General features: G+C 43.6%; 1 protein-coding gene across 5 annotated transcripts in view; it reads right to left on the reverse strand.

Annotated features, from left to right (window-relative positions):
• SHF (Src homology 2 domain containing F) overlaps positions 1-23627 on the reverse strand; it is a 412091-nt gene that overhangs the window by 13599 nt on the left and 374865 nt on the right. The window lies entirely within an intron of this gene.

Raw genomic sequence — 23627 nt, forward strand, 5'->3', positions numbered from 1 at the left:
AAATGCACACAAACAGCAGCAGTTCAATGTAAGTGCCTTGGATGCACTGAAAAAGTAGTATCGGCCCCTTGACAACCACAATCTATATATTAGCATGAATGTCATTTAATGATCGAGGTACATTGCCGTTCAAAGCTCCATTAAGAGTGCTCAGCTGCAGAATCAAGGAGCACTTTGAGCAGTTTTTGATCATGTGATCACCATCATTGATTAAGGTGATTATAAAACAGAGGACGTTTGGTAATTTCGTCAGGACCTGTACAAATAATAAGGAACTGATCTGTGTGGTTCCTGATCAAATGGCTACAATGATTAGACAACAGGCAAGTAGGTTATTTTATTACTATGACAAATGCCATCTTTACCAGAATCACTGTCTCCTCTTTTCCCTGGTCAAACATATCTGGAAATACCAACTCTTGACATGTGGTTTCATCATAAGATAAGATCCAAAGAAATTGCAAATGCCCTCAGAATGAAGGTTTTGAATGCATGCGTCTCCAGCAAAAAAAAAAAAAAAAAAACTTTTTAAAAGAAATCATTTATAAGTGGTTCTAAAGCCTAAAGTTTTTTTTTGTTTTTTTTACCTTAATGTATTCTATGTATTAAGGTAAAAAACCTTCTATGTCCCAGAATACCCCCTAACCCCCCTCTTGTTATACTTACCCGAATCCGATTATGATCCAGTGTTGTGTATGAGTGCAGCTGCTCTCTCCACTCTCTCCCTCCTTACAGGGCAGATTCATGACAGTAGGAGCCATTGGCACTCTGTCAATAAAAGCAGACAGGGAGCCAGAAGTGCTGGCAGGGGACCCCAGAAGAGAAAGATCAGAGCTGCTCTAGGCAAAACCCTTGCGCAGAGCAGGCAATGATGACAGATTTTTATTTAAATTTTTCAAAAAAAATATTTGAAGCTTTACAATCACTTTAAATGACTGCTAATTTGTCCAGCACTCACTGACCCAGAACATTTAGTCCAAGAACCTACTGATGCTAAAAGTCATCACCAAGAGCCCCAACATGTAATTGTGCAATCCACAAATCGAGATTGCACCAATCGTAACATACCTAACATTAGGGCAAGACTACAGTTTGCCATTGAACATATAGGTTAAGAACCTGCCTTCTGGAATGAATGTGCTATGGACTGATGACTCAAAGAAAGCATTCTTTGGTCATAGTATCTATAGACACAAACAAAAGACAACATTTTAGAAGAACTTCTTACCAACTGTGAAGCATGGAAGTGGAAATATTATGGTTTATCGTTACTATGCCGTTCAGGGACTGTGCACCTTGCAGCCATTAAGCCCACTTTCACATGGGTCCGATTTGAAATGCGATTTGACATGCTAAATCGCCTTTAAAATCAGAGCCAACTGCCGGGTATGGCACCGTCTGAATTGGTGCGACACCGACTTTATAGCGCTGCACCAATTCCTAAAAGTAGTTATTGTACTACTTTTGGTGTCTTCGTGGGGCGATGTCAATAGACATTTGTGCAGGAAAATGCACAGATGTCTGTAAAATCGCCTCTGAAATTGGACTGAACTGCCAGCTTGAAATCGTTGAGTTCAGCTGAACTCGCACGATTTAAAAAACGGCCTAAGCGGGAACCTAGGCTAAGTCACCTATGAATTTTGGATATTATAAAACTGTGCTTGATGAGAATGTGAGGCCATCTGTCTGAAATTTAAAATTGAAGCCGGAATACATAATTTAACATGATAACGATGTGATGCACACTAGCAAATTCATCAACGAATACACAAAATAATAGATGTTCTGGTCTACTCAAAGTCCCAAGTTAAAGGGGGCAGTCCTAGCTTCTGAGGCCAAAAGTTTACTTATTTCCACAGAGGACTATTACACCTATTGATATGCTGTTAAAATAAATAGTTTAAAATGGAAATGGTAATATTTGTATTCTGGATCATCATCTTTACTTGTGGGCACTGTTTGAATGAAGATCCAATGTTTGCCTGTTTAAATAGGTAAATACAAGGGGTTCACATACCAATTTACAAGGTGTTTACATATTTTTCAGATGACATTGGTGTGGAAGTGAACTTATAGAACAAAAAAACAATAGCCAGTACCACCGAAAGTTTTGTTAGGTACATTTGTAAGTGCAAAAAAATGGCCTCTGCCCCCCCCCCCCACCTATAACTGGTCTTCATAGCAAAGAACACATGGAAGGGCAACGCACAAAAATAAAAATTCCCAGTTCAATTTGCTTACCAACCAAATTAACCCATCTAACAGTTTGCGTCAAAACAGGGGTTTAGTTAGCACACATTTGCAAACGCATGTGTAAGCTGCAGGGCCACTACACGGCACCCTGTATTACTTGCAGTCCTAACTCTTGTAAATTTATGAGAGTCTTCACAGTGGAAGCACATGCAAGCTAATGGATAGATAGGGGGCAGGTGAGCCTGGAGGTGGCCCGACCCTCCTAAAGGTACTTGGGGGCATAATGGACGCCCAGCCAATGGTACAACAGCAAAGGTATCCAGTATGTCCACTCACCAGTATACAGAAAATGGCCTCTGCCCCCACCTATAACTGGCCTTCATAGCAAAGAACACATGGAAGGGCAACGCACATGAGACAAACAAAAATAAAAATTCCCAGTTCAATTTGCTAACCAAATTGATTACCAACCAAATTAACCTAACAGTTTGCGTTAAAACAGGGGTTTAGTTAGCACTGATTTACTTACACATGCGTTTGCATGGAGGAGGAGGGAGAAGACGCCATAGACTGAGGGGGAAGAGGCCGAAGTCTCCATTTGCTTCAGCTGCCTGCCCTCCCTCCACATATCCAGGCAGGGTGAATGAGCGACGGGGGGGTATGGTGTGCGGCCCGGTGTGGTCCAAGGGGCGGTATGGTGCGGTCCGTCTGCCGCCCACCAGCCGCCACTGGAACACAGATATCCTGAAGAAAACAGGAAAGAACTTCCACCAAAAAACACGATGCAAGTTTACATTCTAACTAAAGGTCAAAATGTGCATCAATATGCAAACTCCTCAGTAGTCCCCACTTGAGTAATCGTCTGGATCATATTAGTACTCCAATTTCTAGAATCTGGATCTCCTTTTTAACTCCCAAATAAATGTAACTCAGGGGCTGCTCCTTCTGTGTTTTGTATGCAGTGTGTCCTGCCTTTGTGTGCAGATGCTCCAGCTCCAGTGGAGGGGGTATGAAGGGGACAGGGAAGGTGAGGATTAGGATGGTGCTGGGGTCGAGAGGAGGAGCAGCATGCTCTGCACTTCTCATAGAGCAGAAGGAAGACAGCTCCTGCCTCTCCAGGAAATCGTGTAGAGCACGCTGCTCTTTCTTCTGTCCCCAGCATCATCCTTATCCTCAGCTTCCCTGCCCTCTACCTACCCTCTTCACTGGAGCCTCTGCACACAGAGGGCAGGACACACTCCATACAAAACAAAGGAGCTGTAGCTCTTTCCAGCCAAAGCCAGGAACAGCCTCTACATGGTCAAAGTTACATTGATGGCTAATAAAGAGATCTAAATTCCAGAGGGCCATCAGCACAGAATTGGCAGAAACCAGTGGGATCCAGGTACACCCATTTACTGCCCAGAGAAGTCTGGCTAGATGTAGTCTTCATGGAAAAATTGCAACCATAAAAGCCATACCCCCAACATATTTGGCTGTTGCAGGAGCCAGACTGGAGAGCAGTACATTAATAAGTGTCTGCAGGCAACAATGAAGCATGGTGGAGGTTCCTTGCAAATTATGAGCTGCATTTCTGCAAATGGAGTTGAAGATTTGGTCAGGATCAATGGTGCCCTCAATGCTGAGAAATACAGGCAGATCATGCAGTACCATCAGGGAGGTGTGTGATTGGCCCCAAATTTATTCTGCAGCAGGGAAACAACCCCTAAACATACGGCCAATGTCATTAAGAACCATCTTCAGCATAAAGAAGAACAAGGAGTCCGTGAAGTGATGGTTTGGCCCCTACAGAGTCCTGATCTCAACATTACTGTTTGGGATTACATGAAAAGACAGAAGGATTTTAGGCAGCCTACATCTGCAGAATCCAACATTTCTTGGAACAACCTACCTGCCGAGCTCCTTCAAAAACCGTGTACAAGAGTTTTTAGAAGAACGCATGCTGTTTTGAAGGCAATGCGTGGACACAGGAAATATTGATTTGATTTGGATTTATCGTCTGCTCATTTCGTTTCCATTTTGTAAATTGATAAAATTTGACTATTAACATTTCTATATCTGAAAGCATTCCTAATTTATAGAATTTTTGTAAAAACAGAAATAAAAAGCTGGTACAAAACATATAATGTTAGAAAATAAATATTGGACCAAAATAATTAGTTTCCCTAGTGCCTGCAAAGTCATAAGATTAATTAAGTGGTAGTGAATTATGTTTTACATGTATTTTCAGCTGAGCATGCTGCATTTCTGGAGTCCCAAATATCACCCATCTAATAAAGAGCCAATAAAATATATGTGTGTATGCTTTTTACTTTTTATTTTCTTAATCTGTTAAAGTCTGCTAGAGGGTTTCTGCTTTCCAATTTTGTCTCCCAGAGAAAGGCTGCCAATCTCTATAACAAGCAGTTACATGAAAAATACAATAATTCTTTGTACACTAATACACAATTCTGCCATCACATTATAGGCCAGTGTGCTAAAAGGAGCCTCCAAGGCGAGTTCAAGGGTCAAACCCGCCTGATTTCCCTTCATAAATGTTTAACCATTAAATTTGATGGGAAAACCATGAACTGAAGTTTGTAAGCTACAATGTATGCCTCATGTCAAGCATACAGAAACTAATAGAGTATAACAAGGTAAAGCAGGTAGATACAAATAAAAGTACACTTTATTACCAAAAGTAACAAGATGCCTACCTTTAGAGCCGGTTCACACTGGGGCGACTTGTCAGGCGACCTGGTCGCCTGACAAGTCGCCGTGGGTCGCCTGCCATAGATTAGCACAGGACCCGTTCTAATAAGAGCGACACAAGTCGCTCCGACTTAGAAAAAGGGTCCTGTACTACTTTGGGGCGACCTGCATTGACTTCAATGATATGAAGTCTGTGCATGCCGCTCCGAGGTCGCGGTGCGCGCTGTGCACCGCGACTTCACAGGTCGCCCCGGCAAGTCGGGTCGCTCCTATGTGAACCGGCTCTTACATGCACATGAAATTGAATGGCATCCCAGTCTTAGCCCTAGGGTTTAATATTGAGTTGACCCACCCTTTGTAGCTATAACAGCTTCAGCTCTTCTGAGAAGGCTGCCCACAGGGTTTAGGAGTGTATCTAAAGGAATGTTTGACCATTCTTTCAAGAAGCACATTTGTGAGGTCAGGCACAGATGTGGGCGAGAAGGCCTGGCTCGCAGTCTCCGCTCTAATTCATCTTAAAGGTGTTCTATCTGGTTGAGGTCAGGCCAGTCAAGTTCCTCCATCCAAACTTGTTCATCCGTGTCTTTATGGACCTTGCTTTGTGCACTAGTTCAAATCATTAGGTGGACTGGGGATTATAGCGTGAGGCTGTTTTTTTTTTAGGAGTTGGGCTTGATCTCTTAGTTCCAGTGAAGGGAACTCTTAAGGTGTCACCATACAAAGATATTTTGGACAATTTCATGCTTCCAACTTTGTGGGAACAGTTTGGGAAAGGCCCCTTCCTGTTCCAACATGACTGCGCACCACTGCACAAAGCAAGGTCTATAAAGACATGGATGAGCAAGCTTGGGGTGCAGGAACTTGACTAGCCTGCACAGATTTCTGACCTCAACCCAATAAAACACCTTTGGGATGAATTAGAGCGGGAACTGTGAGTTAGGCCTTCCCGTCCACATCAGTGCCTGACTTCACAAATGCGATTCTGGAAGAATGGTCAAACATTCCCATAGACACACTCCTAAACCTTGGGGACAACCCTCCAAGAAGAGTTGAAGCAGTTATAGCTGCAAAGAGTGGGCCAACTCAATATTGAACCCTAAGGACTAATACTGGGATGTCATTAAAGTTTATGTGCATTTAAAGGCAGGCGTTACAATACTTTTGGTAATATAGTATATCTACAAACCTGTAAACTGCTTTTAGGCACCAACTCATGTAGCATAAGTCTGTGAAAGACCATAAGATTATAATGTTACTCAAAAATATCTGCCATCTACCATTAGCTATATGGCATGTACAGCATATGCAAGACAGCCAAAAAGGTGAGCAATAACATAATTGTTTACCAAAATGTCCCTTGAAGTCCATTCTTGGAAAAGCCTTCCTTTTTTTTTTTATATAGGTTCATTAGTTGAGAAATTGATCTACAAGTCAGTAGATATCAGTTTTATACACTAATATAGTACAGAAGACCACCAGACCCCAATTAGACCTGAGTATGTCATAACTAAGAGGCTACAACTTGCTTTACCATTTTGCATAGCAGCAAAGCTCTAAAACCCCTGTCATTTACCAAAATAAGGGAAATTCCCCAGTCAACTTTCAATGAAGTAGGTACCCCCACTGTAAGATTTATCCTTTCGTTCTGGTGACCAAGTTTAGGATTTTCCAACAGTTTCTATCCTAGTGGTATTGACTACAGTACAAATAAGAGTAGGCAAACTCAAAAAGTGACTCGAGGATGACAAAAAAAAAAAAAAAAAACAACAAACTTTTTTGTACTGCATTTTGTTGTATCTAGGGATGCACCGGTGCAACTTTTTTTTTTTTTAACACTAAGTACCGATACTTTTTTTTCCAAGTACTCGCCGATACAAATTACGGATACCTATCATCTAGGAAAAGTAGGTAGAGGGGTGGTTTAGGAGGTGGGGGGGGGGGGGGTTATTAGGGCGTTGGGTGAGGCTGGAGTGAGGGCAGGGTAGTTGAGGGTGGGATAAAAATAGGGATTGTAGGGTGGGAGAATTGGAATGGAAAAGGCTGTGATTTCTGGGTGGGGAGGGGGGAGAGGATGAGGATGAGTGGGTCTTTGGGAGACGTGGGGGCAGAGGTGAACATGGTGGAGGGACGGAGGCGGCAAAAGGCAGAAGTGACAGCAGTGACTGCAGACATGGCACAAGAGACAGTCACAGACTGCAGACATGGCACAAGAGACAGTCACAGACATGGTACAAGTGGTGTGGTGAAGCTGCAGTCAGTATACACAGCTCTGGGGAAGCCTGTCCTCCCGCCCTCTGGAATACAACTGTGTGATCCCTGCGCCCTCCTCAGTGTGCAGTCATTGCAGGAGCTCTGCTCACTTACATTAGCAGTATCCCGTCTGGATTGACTCCCAGCCATCAAGCTCAGCAGCAGTGTCCCAGTCCCGATAGAAAGTCTCCTCAGACTCCAGGCCCCTTCCGCTGTCAGTTTGAAGTAGGGCGAAGCAAAGCATCTCAGGAGGAGGAAGTTACATCTTCCTTCTCTGAATGCCAGGGCCTCTATGCACCAGATTGGTTGCTGGGATGTTGGGCAGGCGCAGCAACCAATCATTTAACAAGTGGGATTTGGAAGATCTGGGAGGTCTGCCACTGGTGCAGGCTTTTCCCGGGGTGTCTCCCAGGTGCGGTACACGCTCCCCCCCCACCCCAGCGATGTCACTGTAAGGGGGTGGTTAGGATGCCATCCCCACCAGGGCAGACAGCCGGTTGGAGGAGGCAGCATTCTACTTCCAAGCTGATGTCACTTCCGGTATCAGCTTCGGGTATCAGGGTGTTTTCATGAGTACCAATACTCACGGAAATGCCTAGTATCAACACCAATACCAGTATCGAAGCAACCCTAGTTGTTTTCCTTATAAGCTCATCAAAAGCTTGTCCTATGATCTTCTCAGATAGTCAATCTCAGCAAATTGCTGATTCGATTTGTTTAAAAATAAAACTAGTTTCTATAAAATGCTCTTAGTTATCCTAATTAGACCTAAAGTGTGCATTTTTAAGAGAAACATGGGGACTGCTGCTCCCTGGCAGTTATACTGACCCTCAAAGGTCAACACTTTAATATACAGACAGAGAAAGTTTGCATGAGGACAGTTTGAGAAAATTCAGATGTCCTTATCTGCATATTTGTTCTGCGTTTGTGATTTAAAAGTATTGAAACCAGGTTTTGCAATATTTGGAAACATTTTTAATGCATGTTTTGTAACACTGTGTGAAACACATCAAAAAAACATTTAATTTGTTAATAACTTTGCCAATTCAATCATGCTTTCTCAAAAAAGCATTTACATTCCTCAAGGCGTGTGGCTCAACACAGGCTCAACTCCCCGTGTTCTGGTGCAGCTTATTTTGCTATGGTAAATCAGTCAGAAAAAGGACAATGCATGCATCTCAGGCTGTTTGAACTTTCCTGATTTAATAAATAGCAGCAGTGGTCTCCTCTGACTTGTTGCATTTTTCAGGGATGGATGGATAAAATTACTAGTGTAGAGTACTATAAATCTATTGGGCAGGTAAAACAGTACTCATGTATATATTTAGATTGTATGCTTGGATATGGCTTTGATGTTTTGCATACGGCCACTCCTCAGCAGTACATATCCACCTTTTTTTCACTATCTTATCCGTCAGTTCAACCACGAGGAGTAAAGGAAGCCCTGTGTAAGGTCTAAGTTGCTCTAACTGGATCTTACATGGGGTGGAGGACTACTATCTGTTCCCCATATGACAGCATTGTGCAAATCACCAAGCAGCAATGTTGTCACATAAGAGGAGTCACATGCTCCGACCCTGGAAATATAAGGCATTCTCTTTATTTCTAGCGGATGAACAAAATTAGTGGTAAAGTTTGGCGAATAGTTCGGTCTGAGCAAAAGTTCAGCTCGGATATTGCCTGTTTAGCGAACACCCGAAATTTTCAGGGTGTCTGGCGGGTGCTCATTCTGCAATGTACTGCACAGAACATTCTGAGCCCTGACTGGTCAAAGCTTTGCCCAATCAGGGTGCAGTGAATAGCTGATTGTTAAGGAGCTGACAGCTGAATAAAAAAAAAAAAAAAAACATTGCTGACAATTAAAAAGTAAAAAAAAAAAAAAAAACTTGGTCTGGTATGGATTTCGAGGGGAACCCCGGAACCCCTACAAAATCCATACCAGACCCTTCCCTGATAATGCAGCCTGGCAAGCCAGCACACCCTCCTCAACCATACTAGGCCTTATGTTGGGGCAGGGTGCTTTGCCCCCCACCCCAAAGCACCTTGTCCCTATGTTGTTGTGGACAAGGACCTCATCCCCACAATCCTGGGCTGTGGTTGTGGGGGGTCTACGGGCAAGGGGCTTATTGGAATCTGGAAGCCCCCCTTTAACAAGGGGGCCCCCCAGATTCTGCCAAAATTCCTTTATTAAAAAATAAAAAACCCGGCTTCTCCCGATGTAAATCTATCAATAATCACAATGCCCGCTGCACCCGAAAAATTAAACTAAAATTATCCCCTGTGACGTCACAGGTCAGTACATGTTGGGTCGGTGATGTTACAAGGAGGCGATGTTGCCAGGTGGCCCCACCCTTACCTATATAAACACGATCAAGCGGAAAGCCAGGCGTTTTTTTTTTGCGATTTGTCCTACTGGACAGCACAGCATTTTTTTTTTTTTTAAGGTTCTGGCGGGCATCATGATTGGTGATGGATTTAAATCAAGGGAAACTTTTTTTTTATTTTTTAGTCAAGGAATGTTCAAAAACGACTTTTTCACACTTTTTTGGTAAATGGGTAGGGGTACAATTCATATAGGGGGCAGGATCTGGGGGCCCCCTTCTTAAAGGGGGCTTTCAGATTCTGATAGGCCCTCTGTCTGCAGACCCCAACTACCACAGCCAAGGGTTGTGGGGATGAGGGTCCCACATGGGGACAAGTTGCTTTGGAGTGGGGGGGGGCAGAGTCCTTCTGTTGAGGGCATGTAGCACTTACTTGTCCCCCACTTATCCTGGCCTGCCAGGCTGTGTACTAGGATAAGGGTCTGATATACCCCCCCACCATTTTTTTTAATTATTTTCTATTGCCGCCAATGGTATTGTATTACCGGCAATTTAAATGTAATTTCATGCATTTTTTTATCTTTAGAAAATTCTATTTTTGCTGCAGCTTGTTCTATACATGCTACAGATGCAGCACTTTACAGGCAGACTAAGGGGACCCCCAGGCAGTATATTTAAAGGAAAATAGAGTTTTTGTAAGAACTTCGAGTCCTCTGACAGTCGCAGCCCAGTCCAATCAGTCTTCACAATTGGGACGTCCCAAAGCAGTGCAGGTTTGAGGGGTGGGAAGATGCAACCTACTAGAAAAAAGGCAACGTGTCAACTGGGCCAGAGGGAATAAAAAAAAAAAAAAAAACTTCTGAGCCAACAGGGCAACAAAAGCTCAACAGGAGCTAAACTCCGAACCATAAAACACCCAGTAAAAGAGATAAGAAACATATCTCTTCAAACAACTGCCACACTCAAAACTTTGCTGCCAAAGGAAGCATCTGAAGATGCCATTACGTCAAGTTTATAACACTTTGTGAAAGTGTGCACCGATGACCAAGTCGCTGCTTTTCACACCTGAGCCACAGAAGCCTGATGGCAAAATGCCCAAGAGGCACTGATAGCTCTCATAGAATGTTCCCTCACAGAGAAAGGAGGCACCTGACCCTTGATTGAATAGGCCTGAACAATAGTCTGTCAGATCCATTTTGAAATGGCTGCAGCGAACGCAGCCGAACTCTTCCGAGGTCCCTCGGGAAGGACAAACAAGGAATCATACTTTCGAAAGGACTCTGTGGCAGCCACGTAAACCCTGACCGCCCGCAACACATCCAAGGAATGCATGGGATGAGGTGTACAGGGTAATGTATGGGGGTCAGCCCCTAGGGGTGTGTCAAGTGTAAAAGTCTTGTTGTGTTAACTTTTTCACTGCCTAGCTACTCCTGCGGAGGTTGCCATTACCCAACAGTGAAGGCTGATTGGACTGGGCTGCAACTGTCAGAGGACGCAAGAGAAATTTTCATTTTTATTGTTGCACTTTAAGCATCGTTAAAATCCCTGCTCCTATAAAAATGATCTTTTTAAAAAAAAAAGTTGCATTGATACATGTCCCCCAGGGCAGTATCCAGGGTCCCAAAACTTTTTTCAAGGCCAATTTTTTGCATATAAGCCTTCAAATGGGGACTTTTGATTTTTCAAGTTCGTATCCCATTTGAAGGCTTATATGTATTGGGCGTACTATGTATGTCCAAAGAATGAACCTTTGATCACAAGCTGGTGACTGCAGTAGCAGCCATCAGCTTGTGTGGGTTTTGTACAGCCAGCAACCGGATTCAAAGTGAAAGTGATGCAACAGCTACCACCCCCCCCCCCCCACCGATTCCTGGGATGTCTAGGGCTTAACGCTGCACAAGAACACATTTGCCGTGTGGGGGGGGGGGGGGGGGGGAAGAGTGCAGTGATTGCAGGAAAATCCATGCTTCGATTTAACATGCATACAATAAATCTGAGAAGTGGTGTTCACTTCTGGTTTCATATGCACCATTTCCTGGCCAGTACAGCCAGAAGACACTTCTAACCAAGTCAACCTGTGCTTGATTAGATGGTGTGAAGGGCAAGGGAGACAATGGGGTTGAATGTCTCTAAAAAAAGAAGTACCTGTCACCTGCCCAATGCTATCACACAGGGGTTTATTAACCCTTTGTGATAACAATCACTTACAAATAAAAATTAAAGGAAAAAGTAAAAAAAAAAAAAATCATAAAATGTAAATTTAAAATTGCCAAAACCCCTGCTGCCCCGCACACCTGCGCAAAAGCAAGCCCATGGTGCGTACGTGTAAACCGTGGTCTCACCACGCATTTAACATATCACTGCGAACGGCAGAGTGAGAACAATAATTCTAGCACATGTATGTGACACAAAATTTACTTTGGAGCCGAACTGGTTAATTGGGTTCGCTTTTCAGGTCAGAACTTTTTCTGTTTGGGAGTTCTAGTGCGAACCGAACAGGGGGGTGTTCAGCCCATTTCTCATTGGTGGGGAGTGAAATATAAGGCAGTTTGTTCTGCTAGGGAGGGGGCATAAAGAAAACCTGTTGCTTTGGCCTATATAGGAAAACCATGTGTTTTTTTAGGATTGCCTAATTAAAAGCTATTTTGTTAAAAAAAAACAACAAAAAAAAAAAACTTAGAAATCACTTAACAAGCAAAAAGCAATTAGGACTAACGGTAACAAATCAGAAATCCATTTTATTTTGATCTGGCTTAGTAAACTGAAATGTGATGGCTTACTAGGGGCCACTGAACCTTGCACATCATTACTGCTGTTCAGATTCTTTTTTGAATGGGCTTAATTGCATGTTTTCTAGATAAATGCACACTGCAAGGAGTCCTGCAGCTTAATAGTTATCATTCAATTACCCAATGACACTTTCAAAGAAATACAACACCAGATCACTTTGATTCAACTACAATGTCCATTTTAATTACAGCATTTTGAATCTCTAATCTAAGCTGGTGGTTTTGGTTCTAAAGCCTGAATACTGTTCAAGCGTCAAGTCAAATGCTCAATGCTATGAGCACATCTGTCAGTTCACAGTGTCGGTGATCCCATAGGAATGACAACGTCCTGTTTACTCATGCACCTAATGTCTCTAAAATAAAGCACATACCAACACCTTATGATGAAAATTTCACGCGCACACTTTTGTCTTCATAATTCCACCAACAGTAGAAAATAACCTCAAAAGCTGGCTTGCAAATCTAAATATATTACATATATTAAGATATCCAGTCTAGGCATCTTGAAGCCTTAAAAGGATTTGATAACCATGTGGAAATAGCAGTGCACAGTACTATTCCTTCAATCTGGCAGCTTCTTTTCTTCTTAGTTATAAATATATCCTTTTTGCAGCTGTGCTTTCCTACTTATCATTGCTCCCAGTCTTCAGTTCTTCCATCATGTGGCATTCTCTCATCTCCCATTTTGCCCTTGCTTTTTTCAAGCCTTCTGGCACATGCACATATTAATTCCATTAGATGTAATAACCAATTCTTTATAAATCAGTGAATAAGCACTATTCAAAGCCTGTAGCTTGGAGAAGAGTTCAGAAAAGAGATAAAGCAGTGACACTGCCTAATGCCACCTGTACCGATTCCATCTGACAGCCTAATGGCCCTGTTGCTTTTAATTTGAGTCTCTTCAGAAAGCTACAGAGTTTTTGCCTATTTACTTTGTTGAAAAAAAAAAACCCTCAAGAAATATGGTTTTTGTGTACAATGCAGCACATTTTAACTGCTATATTTATTCTTTTATATAGATAGGAAGATAAAAGACAGACAGATCCAGGCGATTCTAGTTAGCCTTACTGGACATACACAGACAAGTGTGTCTTTTAGAAATGATACTATTATTCTGGTTGCACATACACAGTTGTTTAAACAAGCAGTTCACTTACCACCACAAATGCACTGCCAAAGCTATGTAATGAGTTCTGGGGGTGTTATGGGGTAGTCATTCACCTTGTCACCTTAGAATGAATTGGTTGTTATTCCATTTGACTTCAGACAGGAAGCCTAAGAATCTCAGAGGGAAATGGATAAAACAGTATTATACAGAGGAGATCACTGGTGAGCTTTTACAGCTCTTGATCTAAATAATAAGTTCTAAGGGTAAGTATCATTTCACACATAGCCTGCCTCCATCACTCAATGGATTGTGTGCCTTGTACCAAAAAATACAAAAGGTTATAGTTATCACTCCATTGCCTACTTAGAAAGCTTAAAAAATTGAAGACAGACACAGGTCCATCCAGTTTAAAGTGTTCAATTTTATTCTCCAACAATTCCCATAGGACTGTAGATTATGCTTCCTGAGGAAGATAACTAAAAAATTAGTATGAAGTTGACACACTCAGCTAGGACTACTTCCTGGGGGGAGGGAGTTTAAAAGTTTTACTACAATAAAGAACCATTTTCTCAATCTAAAGCCTAGTACACACAGGCCAAATGTTGGCTGTGTGTACGTCACCTGGTCCAACAGAAGCTGGCCATTTGGCTGGCTTCTGTCGAAGGGTCATGACTAAAAAAGGTCTGCTGACCGACTTCCGATTAGCCCTCTCCGCTAATGCCTGAGATTGCTGATCGAAGTGTTCTGGCAGGGTGGGAGGGGCAGTCAGAACACAATAGCACAGCAGGAGAGATAGCTGTACATCAGATTGTTAGTACAGTTGCTCCAACCTGAGCTGTCAGTTTTATGAAAAACTAGTAGTGTGTACTAGGCTTGGAGTTGAACCTCCTTTCTTCTAGCCTCAAGCCATGGCTGAGGTCTGCCATTACCCTTATTAATTTTGTTGCTCTTTGCTGAACTCTTTTTAATATCAGAAACATTTTTCCTGAGGATTGGTGACCAAATCCGAACTGCATAATCAAGATTAGGGCTAATTAGTGTTTTATAAAGGGGTAGAATTACTGGTTTATTTCTTGATTGTATGCTCTTTTTAGCGCATGAGAGTATTTTGCTAGCTTTGTTAGCTGCGGCTTGGCATTGCATGCTATTGTCAAGCCATTATCTAAAACGTCCCAAGATTTTTTTCCATCCTACTGGAGTCCCTTCTAATGTGTATTTTGCAAGATTATTTTTGGCACCTCAGTGCAGAAGTCCACTTCTCAATATTGAAATTCATCTGCCACGTAACTATTCAACCCCCTTTTTAAAGGTCTTCCTGTAACAATGCTAAACCCTGTGCTGAAGCTATTTCCTAGCATAATTTGGTATAAATTAGCAGACACTGGAATTGAGCTCTTATTTCCAGCTCTATAGCATTAATAAACAGCATTTTCCACAGGTAGAACCATGGGGCACACTACGCACATTTAGCCCATTCAGAAAATTTGTAATTTATCACTACTCTCTAGACCCCGTCCATATAACCACCTTCTTACCCATATACAGTGCTTTGCGATAGTATTCTGCCTCCTTGAACTTTTCGACCTTTTGCCACATTTCAGGCTTCAAACATAAAGATATAAAACTGTAATTTTTTGTGAAGAATCAACATCAAATAGGACACAATCATGAAGTGAAACGAAATGTATTGGATATTTCAAACTTTTTTAACAAATAAAAAACTGAAAAATTGGGCGTGCAAAATTATTCAGCCCCCTTAAGTTAATACTTTGTAGCGCCACCTTTTGCTGCGATTACAGCTGTAAGTCGCTTGGGGTATGTGTCTATCAGTTTTGCACATCGAGAGACTGAAATTTTTGCCCATTCCTCCTTGCAAAACAGCTCGAGCTCAGTGAGGTTGGATGGAGAGCGTTTGTGAACAGCAGTTTTCAGTTCTTTCCACAGATTCTCGATTGTATTCAGGTCTGGACTTTGACTTGGCAATTCTAACACCTGGATATGTTTATTTGTGAACCATTCCATTGTAGATTTTGCTTTATGTTTTGGATCATTGTCTTGTTGGAAGACAAATCTCCGTCCCAGTCTCAGGTCTTTTGCAGACTCCATCAGGTTTTCTTCCAGAATGGTCCTGTATTTGGCTCCATCCATCTTCCCATCAATTTTAATCATCTTCCCTGTCCCTGCTGAAGAAAAGCAGGCCCAAACCATGATGCTGCCACCACCATGTTTGACAGTGGGGATGTGTGTTCAGGGTGATGAGCTGTGTTGCTTTTACACCAAACATAACATTTTGCATTGTTGCTAAAAAGTTTGATTTTAGTTTCATCTGACCAGAGCACCTTCTTCCACATGTTTGGTATGTCTCCCAGGTGGCTTGTGGCAAACTTTAAATTACACTTTTTATGGATATCTTTAAGAAATGGCTTTCTTCTTGCCACTCTTCCATAAAGGCCAGATTTGTGCAGTATACGACTGATTGTTGTCCTATGGACAGAGTCTCCCACCTCAGCTGTAGATCTCTGCAGGTCATCCAGACTGATCATGGGCCACTTGGCTGCATCTCTGATCAGTCTTCTCCTTGTATGAGCTGAAAGTTTAGAGGGACAGCCAGGTCTTCGTAGATTTGCAGTGGTCTGATACTCCTTCCATTTCAATATTATCGCTTGCACAGTGCTCCTTGGGATGTTTAAAGCTTGGGAAATCTTTTTGTATCCAAATCCCGCTTTAAACTTCTCCACAACAGTATCTCGGACCTGCTTGGTGTGTTCCTTGTTCTTCATGATGCTCTCTGCGCTTTAAACGGACCTCTGAGACTATCACAGTGCAGGTGCATTTATACGGAGACTTGATTACACACAGGTGGATTCTATTTATCATCATTCGTCATTTAGGTCAACATTGGATCATTCAGAGATCTCACTGAACTTCTGGAGGGAGTTTGCTGCACTGAAAGTAAAGGGGCTGAATAATTTTGCACGCCCAATTTTTCAGTTTTTTGTTAAAGAGGATGTAAACCGAAAAAAAGTTGTTTTTTTATCACCCTGAAAGAGAAAGACATAATGAGCTAGTATGCATCGCATACTAGCTCATTATCAAATACTTACCTTAGAACGAGCCCCCGCCGTGCTGCCCGCTCACCTCTATGACGGGCGACATGTCCAGTCGCCAGTCTTCCGGGATCGCGGCATCCGGCCATCTGATTGGCCGGAGCCGCGGTGACGTCACTCCCGCGCACGCGCGCGGGAGCCGACGGTCACGGCACGGGGCTCTGAAGGAACGGCACGAGCGGCCGTTCCTTCAGAGCGCATGCGCCAGTGACGTCACTGGCTGCTTGTAAGGTAAATATCTCCTAAACGGTAGATGTTTAGGAGATATTTACAGTACCTATAGGTAAGCCTTATCATAGGATTACCTATAGGTACAACTTGCAGAGGAGGGTTTACTTCCTCTTTAACAAAGTTTGAAATATCCAATAAATTTCGTTCCACTTCATGATTGTGTCCCACTTGTTGATTCTTCACAAAAAACTACAGTTTTATATCTTTATGTTTGAAGCCTGAAATGTGGCAAAAGGTCGCAAAGTTCAAGGGGGCCAAATACTTTCACAAGGCACTGTATATAAGCCATCTAGACATGGTGACATGGTAAAATTAGGATTCTCTAGTTTCATTTGTACCAGGTTTTCAATCAACCACAGAGGAATACAATGACTAATGCCCTTGTTTAAGTCATCTTTAAAATTCTCCCACATGCCTTGTGTGCTGGTTGTTTTAATTATTTGTTCTATTGAGTATACTATTAAGTATGAGTTACAACCATTGGCATCATCCAATGCCCTGCTTCCATTTCAAAGTATCCAATCCATGGCAACTCCAGTAAAATTAAAAGTGGAAACCCAACCAAACGACTAAATGCATTGATGAATTGCACAAGGGGAACTTTATATATATATCAAAGGATTTGTACTTCTACCCATCCAGTGCTGAGATTTACACATCTTTATCTGGCAGAAGACCTGATTTTTCTTTGCTGTAGTAACACCTTTAGGTCTCCTCCCCACCCCCACCCTGTGACATGACAGAAAAGGAGAAGCAGCAGAGTGAGCGCATTCATCTGTCACTCTGCTCTCTATTCTTAGAATGGTTCTTGCACTGCAGCTCAACTGACTGGCTCCTCATGCTGCTTCTCTGTCCTTAAGTCTGCTGTAAAGAGACTGTAAGAGGGTAATATGAAGTAAATTCAGGTACTACTATATACAGTTCTGCATTAAATAGTCTTTTTTAAATGTCTGGGTTCATCCTTCAATAATAAAAATATAGCACATTTTGAGAACAATCTGTGAAAACCTCCCAAACATTAAAACGTGACCGTGTGCCTTTTGTAACAATCCTTTATTAGAACTTCATAACAGCCCCTGGATGATGACCTCCTCTAGTTATAAATCTGTCCAACACTGCTCAACTAAGTCCATTGCAAAACATTCACTAATACTGATGGATTTCAGAGCAATGTTTGACCAGAAGAATAAATACATTAGGTTCTACAAATGCCCTCATTGCCTTGGCAGATCATGATGTCACTAGAAAAAGTTTGGTCAATAACAGTCAAGCGGTCTGCAAGAGCTGTTCTACCCTTGGCTTCTTTACAAAACAAATCTTTACCAACATGTAAACAGATATTCCTAAATGGTTCAGAATTATAAATTAACCTACACAACGTAAATAATTAGGGCTAAAGTAGAGGCAACAGCCAAATATACAGTTTATAATGTATATGTACAATATTTGAGCTGTGCTACACATCTACAAATTTTTTATCCACATTTTCCCAAAAATTTAAATTATTAACTCACAACATCCTCCCCACATAACACTTATGGTCCAACACTTTAAAACATCACTACACAGTGAGCAGTGCAGAAAGCTTTTGAGGCTCCTTTCTTCTAGGATTGTGTTATTATAAAAAGCAGTGGTCCTCAATGGTCAGCATGGTCACATGGCCATCACCAACCAATAAGAGCTCGCCATCACCAGCAATATGCTGCTATACTTCTATGGTGCTAAAGTGCTGGGCTGTTATACCAACTGGAAAGGGTGGCTGATGATGGGGACTGGAGAGGGTAGCTGAAGAGGACAACCCGTGAGGGTGGCATCTGCACTGCAATGGCAAACTGCTTGTTTATTCTAGGGGAGAAGAGAAACACACTTTTACTTACCCGATTCTCTGCTCCCTTGACAGATGGTGTACCCCAAGCCCTGAAAGTGACTGTCCCTCAGCATTAACATGTTCAGTGCAGGGCTACTGACCCTTCATTGGTCTAAATGACATCAACGCCCTAGACCACTGGAGCGTAGGGGAGAAGACACTGCAGGGACTGGTCTAGCAGCAGGGAGGAGTGAAGGATCAAGCAAGTAAATCGCCTTTTATTATTTCGCTAGGCCTAAACGAGCAATTAAAGTGACAATAAACGTTCATTAAAAAAAAAAAAAAAAAAAACACCACATCATACTTCTCTGCTCTGTGCAGTGGCTTTGCACAGAGCAGCCCTGATCTACCTCTTTTCGGGTTCCCTACCAGCACTCCTGGTTTCTACTTTCAGCCAGTGCCCCCATTAGCAAGCCGTTTGCTCTGGGGGCACTGGTGCATACTCACTCCTGAGCCCCACTATATGCATCCTTCTCTATGCATCTCCTCACTGGCTCACTAGCTATAAATGACAGTAGCAGGAACCAATGGCCCCCCGCTGCTGTCTCGGCCAATGAGGAAGAGGAGACCCTGAAGAAGCTCAGTTCTCAAGCACGTCGCTGGATCAAGAGGGAGCCAAGGTGAGTATAAGGGGGGGGGGGGCTGCGAGGGCTGCTGCACACAGAAGGTTTTGAGACTTAAAAAAAAAACATTTTAACCTTTCCAGTGTGGGCACAGCTCCACTGCAAGGGATACATTTTTAGTTGCCTGTAGTTGGGCTTTAACCAAGAAAATGGGATTTTTGACGTACTGTAAAATCCATTTCTCTAATGTTCATTGACAGACAGCTCCTGATATTCATAACCATTGGGTTATACTGCCCCTTACAGGAGTAGGACACTAAGCAGAAAATAATTCTGGCTACACCCAGGGGCAGTCCCAGGGGTACACTTCCTCTCTCTGCTATAGCCACTCAGGTTTGTTACAAGCAGTGTCAGGAGAATTATAACTCCACAGAGGAGTGCGTGCTGTGTTCGTCAATGAATGTCAGAGAAATGGATTTACCAGTAAGTAAAGAAAAACATTTTCTCTTTCGTTCATTGAAGAACACAGCTGCTGATATTCATAACCATTGGGAAGTCCCAAAGCAGTGTTAAACATGAGGGGTGGGAGCAACAAAAAATTCCTAAGACTAAACAGTAGCAAACAACTCAGGAGCTCAAACAACTGGAGTCCACCTAAAAAAAAAAAAAAGCAACACACCCTCAAAGAATACCAGGTCCTCCTAAACAGCAGCCCGCAAAACCTTGCAGCCAAAAGAAGCATCCGCAAATGCCAATACATCAACTTTATAAAACTTTGTAAAAGCGCGCACCAACGATCAGGTGGCCGCCTTGCAAACCTGTGTCACTGACCCCTGATAACAGAAAGCCAAGGAGACACTAAGCGCCCTAGTAGAGTGCACCTTTACAGGGAAAGGAGGAACCTGACCCCTGATAGAATAGGCTTAAACCCTTGTCTGTCTGATCCATCTGGAAATGGGTCGCAGAGGAAGCGGACAACCCTTTTCAAGGTCCAAGCCATTCAAATGAAAATCAGACAGCCTTTGGAAGGAACGACGGACAGGGGCGAACCAACTTATACCTGTGAATCACCAGGTAAGGTGAACGACAGGATAATGCCGCCAGTTCAGACACCCTGCACGCAGAGGTGAAAGCCACTAAAAAGGCCACCTTCTGGGACAGTGTAAAGAAGGAAATCTCCAGAATATTTTCAAAGGGAGGCTTCTGTAGAGCTGAAAGCATCAAATAAAGATCCCAAGGTGGCAACGGAGCCCGCACTGGAGGAACCAAATGCCCTGAAGAAAGGTATGCACTAGGGAGTGTGTGGCCAAAGGTCACTGCAAGAAAACTGCCAAACCCGACACATGGCCCCCTTATGGTACTCAGGACCAATTTCTGTTCAACCCCCTGTTGAAGGAAGGTCAAGATCCAAGTCACAAAGAAGGAGCAAGGAAGAACCCCAAGAGACTTATATCATGCAATGTACGTCTTCCACGTAAGATGGTAGATTTTCCTAGAGGTAGATTTCCTAGCTTTCAACAGTGTAGCAATCACTGACTCAGATAAACCCCTATCCTTCAGCACCTGGCATTCAACAGCCAAGCCGTCAAAGCCAGCGACTGTAAAGCAGGATGGAAGATCGGTCCTTGGGACTGCAGATCCTCCCTGAGGAAGCTGCCAAGGAATGTCGGTGACCAGCCACACCAGATCGGCGTATCAAGCCTGGCCATCAGGGGAGCTGCATCCAAAGAGGCATCACAGATAAAACTGCAGCCCCTGGACCAGCTGGTCTGCCAGCTCGGCAAAGGCAGGAGGGAGCTGTTCCCTCTCCAGGTCATGGTGTAGGAACTTAGCCCACTCGGTCAGAGTTTGCGACACTAGTGAATACCAGTCTTATGCCGAACCAGCCAGAGTGTGCATAGTGCAAGCCACATCCTCTGCCTTCCGGTCAGCCGGATCCCTAAAGGCTGAGGACTCTTCAATCAGAATCATGGTTGCCTTGTTTAATCTGGAAACTGGAGGGTCCACCACCTGTGGCACAGTCCACTTCTTAGGATGGGACTCCTTCAGGGTCTCATGCACAGATACAATCAGTGCATCCACCAGCGCCTTTTCAAGCGCAGTTGCAGACATGGAGGAATCATCCTATCAGAGGATTCCGGGCGCCTAGTTGCAGACCAAGCAGGGTGACCCACGTCCGCAGTGGCCAAATCAGATTCAGGATCTGATGAGACAGATGAGGCGGGGAAGGCTGGGTGTGCTGTTTGCAAGCAACCTCCACCTGGGACACAAGGGACTTCAGGTGCATGGATGGATGGTTGGGACCCGGAGGGCCCCGCAGCCTTTAGAGTGGGGATCAGAAGGGGAAACATGCTCCAAAGACTCCATGAGTTACCAGCGGGACCCCACAAAAAGTGTAAAACACTGCTAAGGGACAACCCCCACCGCGCTGGCAGCACCACCCAGTCACCAGGCACAAAGTAACAAGTGATCCTCAGCAGAGAGGGAAAGGACCTCACCAGACTCACCACCCACAGAAACAGGCACCTGCAACCAGGGGAATCTGCAATACATGTGCGGCGATCAGGAAGTAAGATGATCCAGGAGTCAGCACCAAGGAATGAGGAGGGACTCCCACCGCCAAAATCGCCACCCACAGGGCTACATTGTCATGGCCACTGCTATTTGAAATGGCAAACCACAACAAAATTGCCACTGGACTACACAAATATGGCTACTGTGTATAGAAACACAGGCTACAACATAATGGCGGCACCACAAGGTTTACAGGGATCCAAGGGGAGACCAGGCCTCAAGGACAGATCCAGGCAGGATGGTAGGCCCTGACAGGAGCCCCCACCAGCTACAACCCCTCCCTCTACCCAGTTGATCATCTGGTCACCAGCGGCGCACCCCCCTTGGCCCCCATCGCCAGTTAGGGCCCTGCCCGCATCCCAGGAAAGGGGCCAGACCACCCAAAAAGCCCCAGCGTGGAGGGCAGGGTGAGGGACTTTGCAAAGGGGGGTGCCTGCGGGAAGGAGGAGAACCTGAGGGTCTGACCATCCCAAGGAGGGGCCCATGTCCACCTGAAAACCCTCCAGGGGGAGAGGGGGGACAGCTACTCACCATATCAGGAACCAGGCGGCCATTGCTCCAGGCAGAACCACCCTCAAATCAAAATGGGGGACTGTCGGCCAGGAAGAGCGCTGCGACTCGGGCCGAGATGACCCGCTCATATGCAACCTCCTGAGGCGTTTAACTCGCAGGACTGGGTTGACCACTGGATCTAGATTATCCAGCCCATTGCCCAGTCCGGCAGTGATTGTAGATCTCACAGGAAAAAATACAGGAGGGAAAAAAAATCTAAACATTTTTTACCAGGGCCAAAGATCCCAGCAAGGAAATCAATCATTACTCCTGACTAGGCAGGAAAAAAACTGAGCGGCTATAGCAGAGAGGGAGTATACCCACTGGGACTGCCCAAGGTCGTAGCTAGAAATATTTTCTGCCTAGTATCCTACTCCTGTAGGGTGCAGTATAACCCAATGGTTATAAATATCAGGAGCTGTATCCATGAATGAATGAAAGATAAATAACCCAGGATCTAACCCACCTGTGATTACACACTGGTGAACTCCTCACTCTACTCTCTACTTGTTGGTTCCCCTGGTACCCTATATCTACCTTTTGCGCGTTCTTTTCTCCCATGCTCACCACCATATTTCTTTGGCATCAGCCACTATTACCACCCTTTTGGTATACCACTTTCTTTACCCCTTCTTGCCTATTACTTTTCAATCTATCTAAGCTATTATATCTTAATGTCACCATTTGTGAATATTTATATACATTTTTATATTTACTTACACAGATACCTTTGGTGACTGCTAATATGATACCGCCCCCTAGTCAATATCCTGGCTACACTTCTTCTCCTTGAATGTCCTCTTGATGTGCCCCATGTTGGTTGCTGGGTGGGCTCCCACAGCTCCCGGTGTGGATGTGTTGCCTTCTGGACCCATGCTTCATGATTTTCCATTTTTACATACTGATCCTACTATTGTGTATATATACCCTATGATGCACCTGCTCTTGATAAAGTGGATATGCCCACGAAACGCGTCAAGCTCATTACCGATGCATCTACCTTACCATTATTTGGACTTTACAATTATATACCCATAGCTACCTTGGATTCTATGTACAATTTTATCACATTATGTGTTCCTATTATTACCCTCTGTACTGTACCATGATTTGGAATATTATATGTATGTACCATGCAATTGATGCAATGTTATACAAGTTTATATGTATTAATAATCCTGCCTTGTTCTTTTACCAGTGATTCAACCCTTCTATTACCAACTGCACGTCCACACACTTCATATAAAGTTCCATGTTCCCCCCTTTTTTACCGTTCCCCCAGTTTAGTACCCCTTTGTAGGTAATGGGCTCTATTGTACCGATGCATAATAATTACTGCTACACTACTATGCTTTTACCTTATTATTTCTCTACAAGCCCA

This window comes from Pelophylax lessonae (genome assembly GCF_965119305.1).
Source record: "Pelophylax lessonae genome assembly, chromosome: 4".
NCBI classification, from domain to species: domain Eukaryota; kingdom Metazoa; phylum Chordata; class Amphibia; order Anura; family Ranidae; genus Pelophylax; species Pelophylax lessonae.